At 44.8% G+C, this 12,458-nt stretch overlaps 1 long non-coding RNA gene across 1 annotated transcript; it reads right to left on the minus strand.

Moving 5' to 3' along the window:
• Positions 1-1,377: 1,377 nt before the first annotated feature.
• Positions 1,378-10,442, minus strand: LOC309379750. Its single transcript, XR_014172634.1, has 2 exons — positions 10,112-10,442; positions 1,378-1,833 (listed from the first exon to the last, which is right to left on the minus strand). It is a non-coding gene; the product is annotated as an uncharacterized lncRNA (long non-coding RNA).
• Between the last annotated feature and the right edge of the window lie 2,016 nt (positions 10,443-12,458).

Consider the following 12,458-nt stretch of genomic DNA (forward strand, 5'->3'; position numbering starts at 1 on the left):
TATCCCTTGTGAGATGGACATTTCTCTCCTGGAGAAGGTTCCGAGCCGTTCTGAGCAGCGGGATGGGCAGAAAAATGACTTGGACTTAGTTTGGGATTTGGGAGCTGATAAAACATGGACATGCAAAAATACAGGCACGGTCACCAGAGACTGAGTTTCGTCTCTAGTGGATGACACAAGTTTATCTCACAGTGGCCAACCAGTTGCATCTAAGAAAGCCTATTGATAGGGTAAAGGTAAAGGTAAAGGGACCCCTGACCATTAGGTCCAGTCGTGGCCGACTCTGGCAGTGGTGTAGCGTGGGTTGTCAGCACCCGGGGCAAGGCAAGTAATTTGCACCCCCTAACCTGTGGATTTGTGCCCCCCAACCCTAACCCCCAGCTGTTGTGCCTGGTGCGGCTGGCCCCCCCTGCACCCCCCATGCTACGCCACTGGACTCTGGGGTTGTGGCACTCATCTCGCTTTATTGGCCGAGGGAGCCAGCGTTTGTCTGCAGACAGCTTCCGGGTCATGTGGCCAGCATGACTAAGCTGCTTCTGCCGAACCAGAGCAGCGCACGGAAATGCCGTTTACCTTCCCGCCTGAGCGGTACCTATTTATCTACTTGCACTTTGATGTGCTTTCGAACTGCTAGGTGGGCAGGAGCAGGGACCAAGCAATGGGAGCTCACCCCGTCGTGGGGATTCGAACCACCAACCTTCTGATCAGCAAGTCCTAGGCTCTGTGGTTCAATCCACAGCGCCACCTGCGTCCCTATTTAGGGTACAGTGGCAATAATTCTCTCTTGCTGTGCTCCAACAACTGGCATTTTAAATCCTGACTAGCAGCCACTGGCAGCCTTATCCTCCATAAATCAGGCCCGTTTTAGAGCCATCTAAACTGGGGGCAGTCGGCACATCTTGTCAGAGCAAAAGCCACAGTTTAACTCTGCACTGTGTGAACAAGGATCTCTTCTTTACATGCCCTGAGTTGCCCACCGTTCAGTTTCGTTGGATGACCCTGCCCAATTATGTGTGTAGCACATTAACTGATTTACCTCATGAATGAATAATATATACATTAACCTATATATTAGACATAATACATATATGTTTAATTATGCATTAATAATTTACCCCATGAATATCCTTCAATATACTACAGTGGTACCTCGATTTAAGAACAGTCCTGTTTACGAATGATTCAGTTTATGAACTCCGCAAAACCGGAAGTAGTGTCCTGGTTTGCGAACTTTACCTCGGTCTAAGAACGGAATCTGAACGGTGGAAGGGCACTGGTGGGGGGAGGCCTCATTAGGGAAAGCGTGCCTCAGTTTAAGAATGGTTTCAGTTTAAGAACGGACTTCTGGAACAGATTAAGTTTGTAAACTGAGGTACCTGCACTGCAGGGGTTTTACTAGATGACTCTCACAGTCCCTTCTATGATTCTGTCTGGCAACTTACGCCAGTGAAGCAGATTAGCCAGGAAGGAAGGCTCATCGTCTTCAGAACACTTGTTACTCATTTACACAAAAAAGCACGATGGGTGGCTTAGCCAGGCACCAAACTCAGCCAAGCAAAAGATGCCTTAAGCAAGTCATGGGTGTTTCGGGGAAAAGTTGGAAACTGGTTCTGTGCAACTGCATTCTGACGGATCAGTAGTTGCTGACTATTAATCATCTCGGCTTGTGACCTCTGCAGTTCCAGTTGTGCTCATGCCGCTATAAATAGAGATCAGATGCCTGTGCTATGCAGATGAATGTAGTTGCAGGTAATCTTCCCAGATCCTCCTTATAGTACAAGAATGTGGGGAAATTCAGCAGCCAGAAACATCCTAGCCAGACACTGGAGAGACCTGTCAGGAGTAAGCATGGACCAATGGTATCAAATGGTATGGGAAACAGCCTTATTAGAAAAACTAACCAATAAACCAGGAGTCGGCAAACTTTTTCAGCAGGGGGCTGGTCCACTTTTCCTCAGACCTTGTGTGGGGCAAGACTATATATTGGGGGAAATGAATGAATTCCTGTGCCCCACAAATGACCCAGAGATGCATTTTAAATAAAAGCACACATTCTACTCATGTAAAAACAACAGGCAGGCCCCACAAATAACCCAGAGATGCAATTTAAATTAAAGCACATATTCCACTCATGTAAAAACACACTGATTCCCAGACCATCCGCTGGCCGGATTTAGGAGGCGATTGAGTCGGATCCGGCCCCCGGGCCTTAGTTTGCCTACTCATGTAATAAACTGACACAGGGATAAATAGAAGAAGATGCCTTCACCCCGGTATGGTTCCCCTTTATCACATACGCAGCCCAACAAGACAACAAGAATCTGCCGACAGCATACAAATCAATCTGGCTAACCCGATTAAAAAATACACATTCACACGCCGCTCACACATAAAAACAATTCTCAATACAGCCAACCAAAAACAACCAACCACACCTTAAAGGTAAAGGGTAAAGGGATCCCTGACCATTAGGTCCAGTCTTGGCCGACTTTGGGGTTGTGGCGCTCATCTAGCTTTACTGGCCAAGGGAGCCGGTGTACATGTGGCCAGCATGACTAAGCCGCTTCTGGCGAACCAGAGCAGTGCACAGAAACTCCGTTTACCTTCCCGCCGGAGCGGTACCTATTTATCTACTTCCACTTTGATGTGCTTTTGAACTGCTAGGTTGGCAGGAGCAGGGACTGAGCAACGGGAGCTCACCCCATCGCGGGGATTTGAGTCGCCAACCTTCTGATCGGCAAGTCCTAGGCTCTGTGGTTTAACATACAGCACCATCCGTGTCCCTCAACCACACCCTAGGTTACCCATAATCTCTCTCACCACCAAGGAAACACAACGAGCGAATAGTATGAGAACCCATACAAGTAACGCTGATACAAAACCCCACACATACACTAAGGAGAAGAATAGAAGCATAACCACCTGACACCACCCCACTTACCATTCCCCTCTCTTTTCTTCCTAATTGTTCAAACCAATTCATGAACCAGGAACTTATACACTGACCACTAATAATGAACCATAGGTTGTAGATATTGTTGTTGTTGTTGTTTAGTCGTTTAGTCGTGTCCGACTCTTCGTGACCCCATGGACCAGAGAACGCCAGGCACCTCTGTCCTCTACTGCCTCCCGCAGTTTGGTCAAACTCATGCTGGTAGCCTCGAAAACACTATCCAACCATCTCGTCCTCTGCCGCCCCCTTCTCCTTGTGCCCTCCATCTTTCCCAACATCAGGGTCTTCTCCAGGGAGTCTTCTCTTCTCATGAGGTGGCCAAAGTACTGGAGCCTCAGCTTCACAATCTGTCCTTCCAGTGAGCACTCAGGGTTGATTTCCTTCAGTATGGAGAGGTTTGATCTTCTTGCAGTCCATGGGACTCTCAAGAGTCTCCTCCAGCACCATAATTCAAAAGCATCAATTCTTCGGCGATCAGCCTTCTTTATGGTCCAGCTCTCACTTCCATACATCACTACTGGGAAAACCATAGCTTTAACTATACGAACCTTTGTTGGCAAGGTGATGTCTCTACTTCTCAAGATGCTGTCTAGGCCTGTCATTGCCCTTCTCCCAAGAAGCAGGCGTCTTTTAATTTCGTGGCTGCTGTCACCATCTGCGGTGATCATTGAGCCCAAGAAAGTAAAATCTCTCACTACCTCCATTTCTTCCCCTTCTATTTGCCAGGAGGTGATGGGACCAGTGGCCATGATCTTCGTTTTTTTGATGTTGAGCTTCAGACCATATTTTGCGCTCTCCTCTTTCACCCTCATTAAAAGGTTCTTTATTTCCTCCTCACTTTCTGCCATCAAGGTTGTGTCATCTGCATATCTGAGGTTGTTGATATTTCTTCCGGCAATCTTAATTCCGGCTAGGGATTCATCCAGCCCGGCCTTTCGCATGATGAATTCTGCATATAAGTTAAATAAGCAGGGAGACAAAATACAGCCTTGTCGTGCTCCTTTCCCAATTTTGAACCAATCAGTTGTTCCATATCCAGTTCTAACTGTAGCTTCTTGTCCCACATAGAGATATAGTTGTAGATATTACTCCACATTTATTATGCTGTATTTGTGACATGAGAAAACTTGGTATGTTTGTATAACATTATTCTTGTTTATAAAACCCAATTAAAAAAAGAATGTGGGGAAATAAAATGGAGGAGGGTCTTTGCTAGTCCCCTGCTAAATGTATTCTTCCGCATGCAAAAAATAAAATGCAATCAGTATTTTCCACATCCTAGTTTCTGTTGCAATCCTATGCTCATTTAAATGGGAGTTAGCCCCAGCGCATACAGTGGGGCTTCAGGGAAAATGTTATTTTTACTTTTTACTTTAATTTTTGTGCCTGACTAGCTGGACCCTGTCTCCTGGCTGAGCTCTGCCAGTTGTCTGCAGCTCAGTCTTGACTGCCTAGCAACTCTTTCCAGCAGCACAGTTTTGCTTTCTTCCCTCTCAATGAAGCCGTATTGCCTAGATTCTCCTATTGGAGAACAGGAATAGGAACACATAAAGGAAATAAATGCCAGCTGTCATCACAGCAGTTCACATCATAATTGCTCAGGTGTCAGGACTGTCTCTGAGTCCGATGTATTTTCTGTGAGGACCAAAATGCCCAGTACAAGAAAGTATCATTTTTCTTGGGTAGAAAATATGCAAAGATTTCCAGCTTTAGCCTAATTTTGCCATTAGCTACACTCTTAGGAAACGGAATTAAAGCTTTCTTTTAAATGCTTGGCTATTGTTTGACAATTCCTAAAAGCTTTCCTTTTTACCAAAGCAACTTCTAACTCCTATTTATGGAATTAATGTTTCTACCTGTGGTTTTTGTTAGTTTTAAACATGTATATTATTTGACGGAGGAATTGTTTTGTTGCTGATTCCTTAAATTGATTTTTGTGCTGAGAAGGGAGCTGGGAATGAACAAATAAGATTTGTTCCGTTCTCCTTTCTGAACTGTCAAATGCCAACCCTGCCTCTTCATCTCTAATGATCCCAACAGAAATACATCCCATTGAGTTAAATAGGGCTTATTCCTGTGGATATATAAGATTTCAGCTTAAATGTTTAACTGTGTGGTCCGATGGATTTTTACTCTGAAGCAAGTGCCAAGTGAGAGTGCAAAGAATGGCGGCACCTGACGGTTAGATGCTCTGTTTCAAAGCCGAAGGTTGCTTGCAGCTTCTAAACGGATGCTGAGTAGAGGTTAACATGAAACTCCTGTGGTTAGAAAGCATTTGCTGGGTTGACAGGCCTGTAAATTCCAAGGTGATGACTCCTGTCACCTACATTCTCAGCTGCAACTCAATCTGCTCCAATTCCTCATTGGCCTGGCTTTAGCTTGTTGACAACTGCTGACTCATCGCTGTCATTCATATTATTTGGAGCGTCTCTCCCTCACCTCCACCCCTCCATCTTATCTATGGAAGCAGAACAAAACGTAAGAAGCAACTGTTCAGATCTCCAATAGCAATAAAACAGTCACAATGGAATTAAATTACCATTGTCAAAAGTCCTGCAATCGTGACCGGAACATCACCGGAGCTTTACACTAGACCAGCTCCTTCAGACAAGGTCGGTTCTCAGATTGATCATAAAGGTCGCAATACAGTTCAATGAACCCAGCCATTTGGGCGAAACCTTCCTTTAGGAGTTATGAGTTAGCAAGCTGTAATTCTATGTATAACATCATCCCCTACTGATTTGATGGGAAAATAGGTTTGCAGTGCCATCGACACCAAATGTTGATCGTGCATTTCTCAGCTCAGAACAGGCAAATATTCGGAGGGTACCATGCTGAATAATCAGAGGTAGACAACATGGTCCCCTCTGGATGTGACTGGACTCCCAACTTCCTCCGTTCTTGACCTTGGGCCATGATGGCTGGGGCATTGGGAGTTCAACAACAACTTCTGCACAGAGCCATGTTGCCTACTGTTTATTCTGTTTGCGGCATTTATAGTTGTCTTTCTGCCAATGCAATCAAGGCTGTTTGCAATTTAAATTATTTCGTGAAAAAGCATTTTCTTTTCTTTTCCTGTTAAGGCAGAATTCTCTCAGGCTGTTTGGTAGTCTTGCCGGATACAGATGGCAGGAATTTGAAGGCCCGGGCCTCTGCTCTTGCTGTCCTCTCAAGGTGTACACTACAGCCCATAATTTTGCTGGTCTCATTACTACAGTGCGGGGAAAGGTCATTACTATTTCTGTAACTGCCGATGAGGGAATTGACTCATTGGCTCCATTTGGACAAGCATACCATGGATGAATTTAAAGTTGGTTTCATATCCTGACTTGTTTGAGGGCCATTAACCACAGTTCAGATGTGATGGAAAATGGGGGACTATAGTTAACTCAAGGCTTCCTGGCTTCTTTCCCAGCTTCTGCAAAAGGAGCAGCAAGGTAGCACACAAGGCTTATTCCTTAAAGCACTTTGCTTTCCCAACAGAAGACTGGGAACTGGAGTTTACCCCTCACTGAGCTACAATTTCCAGCACCCTTAACAAACTACAGTTCCTAGAAGTTGTATGCTTTAAAAATAGGGTATGTCTGCAGCTCATAGCTTGGTTTATGAAGCCAAATAAGATTGTCCAAGTCTGCAGCTCATATCTTGGTTTATGAAGCCAAAGAAGATTGTCCAAGTGGCACCGGGAGAAGTCTCAAATATGTGGAAGATGCTCTTATGGAAAGCCAGTACTGTATATCACTGGTTTCTTGTAGAGTATACCTAACAACAGGGCTGGCCCTATGTTGAGGCAGCTGTCTCAGGTGGCAGATGCTAAGGTTCAGGGAAGCGACAGAGCTGTGGGTACCATGTGGCCTGCCCTGACACTCCTATGCTAAAAGGGGCTCCTGGGAGGCCACTGGGACGTTGCCGGAACAACTCTTGGGTTGGGGCAACTTGCTAAATTTTAAAATGGTTTAAATGGTTCTAATTTTGGTTCGTCTGTTTCATTTTGGTCGGGTTGGTGTTGGTTTAGTTGGGTTTGGCGGTTACTTTAATTTGGGTATAACTGTAACATGTTTATTATTGTGGTTAATATTGTTGATATTGGTGTTATTGATTTGTTGGTTTGTTTGTTGCTTGTATAGGATATCTTGTTTTTTAATGTTTGATATTTAGTTGTGCTTTATGTTGTAAGTCGCCCAGAGTGACTGGGGAAACCCAGCCAGATGGGCAGGATATAAATTAAAACATTTATATTTATATATTATATTATTATATTATATTATATTATATTATATTATATTATATTATATTATAATTATATTATAATGTAATGGTTATAGGGGTTGCTCGTGCGTAAGTTGCCGCCGCTCCTGGCTAGGTTACCTGGTCAAACCCTTTCTGTCTGGACAGCCCTTCACTCCGTGGCTGTTTCAGTCGCTGGCAGAATCCGTCAGTGGGCGTTTCTTGAACTTCTTCCAGCAAAGAAGTTCTTTGACGCCAAGTCTCCACCTACTCTCCCTGCGCGGAAGTCTTCTGCGCAGGGTGGGTGTGGGCAGCGGAGGACCCGTGCTCTCCCCGCTGGTCTCCGGTGAGGAGTCCTGGAGTCCCCTCGCCGATTCCCCCATCTGCCCCCCTTTCCCCTTGGTGTTACGCTGATTTCCTTCCCCAGCCGATGAGCTGCCTCTCTCCCTGCTGGGCCCTTCTCCAGCATCGCTTGGGAGCCTTGCCTCCGCCTCTAGCTCCAATGGCAGTTCCCTGACATATTATTATATTATATTATATTATATTATATTATATTTATAATATTGCTAGCCTGCTGCCCTCAAGTCCCGTGGAAGATACTGTCCTTTTGCCATGTTCAACTGCCAGTCAAATTGGCTTCTGCATGTGCCTTGGGGGAAGGAGCTATCTTGTCTTTGCTTCAGGCAGCAAAATGTATTGAGCCAGCCCAGCTTAACAAATTATTTTCACATGTTGTGATGATGCACACAGTTTTTCCCTTCTCCATTATATATTCCCATTAAAATATAAAAATAATAAGTCGTGTGTGAAGCAGGCCTTAGCTTTCTCTCTTTCTAGGACTCAGCTGCCATCTATAATATGGGGATAATACTACTGGCCTAGTTTATAGGGTTGTGGTAAAGATTAAATATAATACATGCAACGTGCTTAGGAAAAACATTGTATAAATACCGAGCATTCTACGCAATGGGATGCTGTTGTGGGAAGCGGCCAGAAATCCAACGTCCTTATAAAATAAACAGTATGGATACTGCTGGATATGAATGTTCCTGTACAGGAACACTAACAGACAACTCAGTCTTCCAAGGCAGGCGGGCAGAATATGTTTGCAAAAATAGCAAGAGTGGGGAAAACAGCTTCCCAACAGTGTGGCTAAGCTTCAAAGAATGCTGAAAGGTTTATCGCAAATCCAAGAGGCAAAGAGAACGAAAACATAAAACTGTTGATATCGCTGCTTTTGTTGACACAACAGAAAGTGAAAATTGCTGATGAAGACCCTGCAGTCTGAAACTTAATCCAGATTTGGATACATTAGATAATATATTTGAAGGAAATGGAGCATGTTTGAACAGCTATTATGAAACAGAACAAGGGCCGGAAGAACTGCTCATTCTGGAAATATCAAGTGCAGTTTCATAGGTTGTTAAACACTAACATGGGAGGACCATTTTAGCCTTATTCCGACATACAGGTGAAACTTGGAAAATTAGAATATCATGGAAAAGTTTATTTCAGTAATTCAACTTAAAAGGTGAAACTAATATATGAGATAGAGTCATGACATGCAAAGTGAGATATGTTGAGCCTTTATTTGTTATAATTGTGATGATCATGACGTACAGCTGATGAAAACTCCAAATTAACAATCTCAGAAAATTATAATATTAAATGAAATCAGCAAAACAAGGATTGCAAATAGACCAATATTGGACCTCTGAGAAGTAGAAGCATGCATATGTACTCAGAGCTTGGTTTGGGCCCCTTTTGCATCAATTACTGCCTCAATGCGGCGTGGCATGGATGCTATCAGCCTGTGGCACTGCTGAGGTGTTATGGAAGACACCTCAGGATGCTTCAATAGCAGCCTTCAGCTCTTCTGCATTGCTCAGTCTCATGTCTCTCATCTTTCTCTTGGCAATGCCCCATAGATTCTCTATGGGGTTCAGGTCAGGTGAGTTTGCTGGCCAATCAAGCACAGTAATCCCATGGGCATCGAACCAGGTTTTGGTACTTTTGGCAGTGTGGGCAGGTGCCAAAGTCCTGCTGGAAAATGAAGTCAGCATCCCCATAAAGCTCGTCTGCGGAAGGAAGCATGAAGTGCTTCAAAATCTCCTGGTAGACGGCAGCGTTGACCCTGGACTTAATGAAGCACAGTGGACCAACACCAGCTGATGACATGGCTCCCCAAATCTCTTTTCTGATGAGAGCAGCTTTTGCATCTCATTTGGAAACCAAGGACCCAGAGTCTGGAGGAAGAATGGGGAGGCACACAATGCCAGATGCTTGAAGTCCAGTGTGAAGTTTGAACAGTCTGTGTTGGGCTTACAGCGGGGGCAGGGAATTGGGTTTGTGAAGAGTTTATTAGAGGTTCCTCAATTAGAAGATTGCTACTGCTGGGCAAATTGCTGTGGAGGGCAGCTTGGCCAATTTCTCCCCTTGCAGGAGAGTCTTTTGTGTGCATTTTATGTTGCATGGACTAATAAAGCAGCGCCAACAATGCTCCAGGTGAACTGATTGCTTACCTAGAACATGGAATGCTTCGGAATTCTGTGGTCAAGTTTCCCAGTGCATCAGAACTGGTCATGACCCCTATATTTGCCTCTGCTTGCCACAACTATGATGCAGAATGGAAAGCGAGAGGCAAGGCGACCAAATTCCACAGGGGACCACTGCAAACAGTTGGAAAATGGAAGTGACTTGAAAAGGAGAACAACCTTGTTACATTTCAAGCTTCTAACATGCACATTGTTCAATATACAAAAGGGATCCACATCTGGTAGACTTAGGTACAAATCTACTGCAGCAATAAAAATCCACAGGCAAGTCAATCACTTTTAGTCATTCCACCTGTGCAATGGGAATAAGAGTGACCTCACACAAGATTTTCACAAAAGTCAATGAGATATAACTTATCAAATGTAAGGATCATACCGATGTACAGCTAAGGAAAGCCCAGCAGAATCCATCTAATTCAGCACCTGCTTTTCCACATTGCTCAATCAGATCTTTGGAAAAGCTCACAAGATTATAGCAGCACCTTCTTGCTTGTGTTCCCATGGAACTGGTTTGTAGAGGCATGCTGTTTCCGATTCTGGAGAAAGCATACAGCCCTTGTCCTCTGTGAATTTATCAGTCATGTCCTCTGTGAATTTATCTTTGGAACCATCTCCTGTTTGCCACACTGGCCCGCCAGATCTTTGGGTGCTCACAACTAATGCTCTAAACCACCTGCCTCACACCTGACTTCATAGGCAACATCAGGTATGGGCAGTGGCGTAGTGTGGGGGGTGCAGGGGGGCCGGCCGCACCGGGCGCAACATCTGGGGGTTAGGGTTAGGGGGCGCAAATCCACGGGTTAGGGGGTGCAAATTACTTGCCTTGCCCCGGGTGCTGACAATCCACGCTACGCCACTGGGTATGGGGCAGGTGTTGAGACGGCTACAAAGGAACAATTGGTAGCTTAACGTAAGTCCACTAGTTAAATTGGAGTAAAAAACCCAAAAACCTCTGCTTTAGCAGCAGTTTCAATTAAAACTGTTTTGCACTATCAATCACCTGATGACATAATCTCATCAGGTGATTGACATGTGGGTTGTCTCATCCACCTGTCAAAGTTGGCCTACAGGGGTGGAACCAGTTAAGGATCTGGCTCACTGGAGCAAAAAGTTTCCCCGTCCTGGTCTCTGGCACCTGACATTCAAATGTACTGTGCTTCTCAGAATGGATGCCCTCAGCGCTTTCTTTTGGCCAGAACTCACTGGCAACTATCAGATGGGAGTTATTGCCATTATAAGAGAACAAGGGAGGTGTTCGTGGTGAAGTTCCAGCATCTCTTTTTCTAGAAAAATAGCACCGGATGTTCCATTTAGATATCATAACCCTGTAACTATCGGTTTAACCAGTCCTCCATGAATTAGTAAAAAACCCCACTCATTTAAACCCTAACCATAGCATCTCATAGTGGCAAATTCCACAACCTATTAATGCAATTAGCACATTGTAGGCTCCGAATGGCACATAAAGGATAGACAATAGGCTGCCCAGGACAGCTTTGGAACTCAGGCAGAGAGATTTAGCTGGGGAGGGTGGGGGAAAGTTGGTGGATAATTTCCGCCTCTTCAATAATGGTCTTCAGACTCTGGCTGAAATCCCAGTGAAAACTGGACGTGCGTATGCACAAGCAAGTGGAAAGAGTCTGAGTGTCCATTGTCCCTCTCTTGCTTCCTCGGGGGGAATCTTTCACAGCGCTGAGTAAATATTAATTTTGGCACCGGCCCTTCTGTGATGTGGCGATTTCCCACTCTAGCTGCCTTCTTGAAGTCACAGTGCCTTTCAGTCTGTACTCCTGGGAAACGGAGAAGGTTCACCAAGAAATGAACCTCTCCTTTTCATAGCAAACAAGTTTGGAGGGGAGGTAGCCAAGAAGGCTGTAACCAGATCACTTAATATTTCGGCGGTGGTGGGGCATATCATTCAGGAGAGAGAGAGATCAGCAACTGTTCCAAAGGAGATGAAACCGACAATATAATTCCATCAGCTCTACAGGGCGTTTAACCCACTTAGCAGCCAATTAAGTTGCTTCCCCACTGGGTTTTGTTTCTTCTAGGAGAGCCCACAACCCCAAAGAAGGTGCCTGTGCATCAGCAAGCAATGCATAACATACTAGCCCAATTTCTTAGCAATCCTGTGCATAATTGGCTAGCATTGTACAGCTGAAATTCTTTTCTGAACTCCGTGGCAATAATAATAATAATAATAATAATAATAATAATAATAATAATAATAATAATAATAATAGATTAAACAGATTAAAAACACAATAAAACATCAAATATTAAAAACTTCCCTAAACAGGGCTGCCTTCAGATGTCTTCTAAAAGTCAGATAGTTGTTTATTTCCTTGACATCTGATGGGAGGGTGTTCCACAGGGCAGTTGCCACAACCGAGAAGGCCCTCTGCCTGGTTCCCTGTAGCCTCACTTCTCGCATGAGGGAACCGCCAGAAGGCCCTCAGAGCTGGACCTCAGTGTTCGGGCTGAACGATGGGGGTGGAGATGCTCCTTCAGGCATACTGGGCCGAGGCCGTTTAGGGCTTTAAAGGTCAGCACCAACACTTTGAATTGTGCTCAGAAACATACTGGGAGCCAATGTAGGTCTTTCAGGACTAGTGTTATATAGTCTCAGCAGCCACTCCCAATCACCAATCTAGCTGCCGCGTTCTGGATTAATTGTAGTTTCCGGGTCACCTTCAAAGGTAGCCCCATATAGAGCGCTACCT

This window comes from Podarcis melisellensis (assembly GCF_964234715.1).
Source record: "Podarcis melisellensis genome assembly, chromosome: 10".
Taxonomy (NCBI): domain Eukaryota; kingdom Metazoa; phylum Chordata; class Lepidosauria; order Squamata; family Lacertidae; genus Podarcis; species Podarcis melisellensis.